Raw genomic sequence first — 3,330 nt, forward strand, 5'->3', positions numbered from 1 at the left:
GAAATGGAGTAAAAAAAGAAGAGAAGAAGAATGAAAAGAAGAATGAAAAAAGGTAAGAGAGAAAGATAGACAGATAAATGGATAGGGATGGTAGTAGGGAAAATGGTGAAAGAGAGAGAGAGAGCTGAAGGAAAAACAGGAGATGGAGAAGGGAAGGAGGAAAAGAAGGAAAAAATAAGAAAATAAGCAACCAAGGCTATACGTAAATAAACAAGTAAGGAAGGAAGAAAGAAAGAAAGAAAGAAAGAAAGAAAGAAAGAAAGGAAGGAAGGAAGGAAGAAAAGAAAGAAGGAAGGGAGAATGGAAGAAAGAAAGAAAGAAAGAAAGAAAGAAAGAAAAGAAGGAAGGAAAGCAGGCAGGCAGGCAGGAAGGAAGGAAGGAAGGAAGGAAGGAGGTTGATGGTCGCACCACCTCCAATATATTATGTGTGGCTGGAAACAAAGGTTGATTTATGACGATGCTGTGAACGTAAAGGCGCGTGAGAAGAATGTTGTGTGTGTGTGTGTGTGTGTGCGTGTGTGTGTGTGGGGCAGTCCTTCCCTACTTGTTCATTAGCAGCTGGTTCCTCTAAGGGCCCTTACCTCTCTCTCTCTCTCTCTCTCTCTCTCTCTCTCTCTAAGACACCTCCAACCACTCTGTTCCCTTTCTAAAGGCGCAAAAAGAGAGAGAGAGAGAGAGAGAGAGAGAGAGAGAGAGAGAGAGAGAGAGAGGGGACTGAATGAAATAATTAATGAAGCTGTCTGTCTGTCTGTCTGTCTGCCTGTCTATCTCTGTCTGTGTCTTTCTAAATGTCTGTCTGCCCGAATGTCTTTGTGGCCATCTCTCTCTCTCTCTCTCTCTCTCTCTCTCTCTGCCTAAACTACCTACCTACCTCCGTTGTTTCTTTTCCTTCTATCTATGTTCCTACAACTCACCATCTATCCATCCACCTATCTATTTACTTATCTATCTATATAAGTGTATTATGCAGTGTTTCCCTTTGTGTTCCGTTCAGCAGACACAGAAACGAGCTGGTGTAGCTAGGATTGAAATATTGTTGTGTTTGAAGAATAAAAGGAAATGAAGAAATGATTGTTGTTGCTTGGCTGGCTGGCTCCCTCAGTGACGATGTAAATTGTAGATATACCAATACCGAGTTTTTTATTTATTTATTTTTTTTTTTATTTCTTTGTTAAGAGACTGATTTAACGATTTTACTTTTTGCATAAGTATAATGGTACAGTCAATGGTTATCACTACCAAAACACTATACACCAATGTTCCTCCTATTTTTTTAATTTTTATTTCACCGTTAAGAGAAGGCTGCTCATCAGACCGACACACACACACACACAAACACACCTCTGCCCGCCCATCTGCCCATCCACCCACCCGCTCACCCATCCATCATCCCATCCCTACCCCCAAACCATCACCCGCAAATTGATAATGGAAATAGAGACGAGATACTATAAGATTACTCTCCCCACGTAAACCACCACTAAGTAAACACACACACACACACACACACACACACACACACACACGTCCCGGTAGCTCAGTGGTTAGAGCGCTGGCTTCACAAGCCAGAGGACCGGGGTTCGATTCCCCGGCCGGGTGGAGATATTTGGGTGTGTCTCCTTTCACGTGAAGCCCCTGTTCACCTAGCAGTTGAGTAGGTACGGGATGTAAATCGAGGAGTTGTGACCTTGTTGTCCCGGTGTGTGGTGTGTGCCTGGTCTCAGGCCTATCCGAAGATCGGAAACAATGAGCTCTGAGCTCGTTCCGTAGGGTAACGTCTGGCTGTCTCGTCAGAGACTGCAGCAGATCAAACAGTGAAATTACACACACACTACTGCTTTAACCGTTTAACTTTGGTATGAGACAAGTATCATCACTAAATGTAATGCATAAAATCTTTATAAGCATCTGCAAGAAAGTTATGAGTGAAGAAGAATAGATTTAGCAATTTCTATCCAGTTTTTATATTAGATATGACTGTAGAAGAAGTAAAGATGTGTCAGAGTGATTGGTAATTAATTATAAAAAGGGTTAACAAGTGGCAGTACATGAGTTAAACACCATTAGTGCAGCTCTGTCACTCTTCTCTGATCGCCATCTGCACACACACACACACACACACGTCAGTTCAGCTGGTAGTAGTAATCATACCACACCACCACTACCATCATACACCATACCATACCACACAATACCACATCAAACCACCACACACGGTATCCTGGGCACCCGGTCCTTTTCCACCCCGTCCCTGCTCACTTCCGCACCCGCGGCAGCACCCGCACTTGCATCTGCTCCAGCTCCATCCTGCACCAGTTCCACCAATCACCTGCTCCGTCCCACACCCTTTCCACCAATCACCGGCTCGCTCCAGGTCCGCTCCCGCCCAGCTCCTGCTTCGTCCCGCACCCGCCCAGCTCCATCCCGCTTGGCCCTGCCGCCTCCTGTTGCTACAGAAACGATTCTTTAAATATATATATATATATATATATATATATATATATATATATATATATATATATATATAGTTTTTTTTCGGGTTTTGCATATGTTTCTTTTTTTTTCTTTCTTTTTCGAGACTTGGTGTAAGAGGAGGTGAAAGAGGAGAATGTGGAATGGAGCACAAAAACGTACAAAAAAAAAAAATCTCTGCCAAAGGCTAAGATAATTTCTCTTTCATTAATGGAGTTGGCATTGGTTTGATATCTGATTTGTTATTAGCAAAGTAAAGTAAGTTTCAAACCATAATAGAATCAAGTCTAGCTGTGTTTTTTGTTTAACGAAAAATAACATTTAAGTCACTGCAAGAAATGTAACCTTTTTTTTCAATTAGCATGCCTAGGATTGTTTTGATGCTTGATATAGCACTTAAAAAAACATGAAAAACATGACCTAAGTAATAATATTCCTTAAAATTTTGTCTAACTAGTCAAAAAATTTAATGGTAGCAAAACTTGAAGCAAAAATCTTTGTACGACGTGGAATCTGTGTTTTCTTTATTTGGCCGGAGAGCAAAAATTGTGCTTTTTCTCGACATTATGATGTGTTTGTGGCACCGTTATTTTTAAATACAGATAGTTCGTTGGACATTGCTTAGTAAACAATCGACTCGATAATGCTATAATATTTTAGTTATTAGTTAAAGTATTAGTTACATCTAAAAATCTAGTATATATCAGTCTGGGCGCCTTTTATCTTCTTGTGATTTTTAAAATGAATTATGTACCTAAATAATGGGACACAGGGGCACCTCAGCCATGCCTTCTCCCCAGAGTTAAGTCCAGTTTTCCTTTTTTACGCAAGAGGAATACTAGCCAAGGAAAACAGAAC

This window comes from Portunus trituberculatus, chromosome 20, assembly GCF_017591435.1.
Source record: "Portunus trituberculatus isolate SZX2019 chromosome 20, ASM1759143v1, whole genome shotgun sequence".
Taxonomy (NCBI): Eukaryota; Metazoa; Arthropoda; class Malacostraca; order Decapoda; family Portunidae; genus Portunus; species Portunus trituberculatus.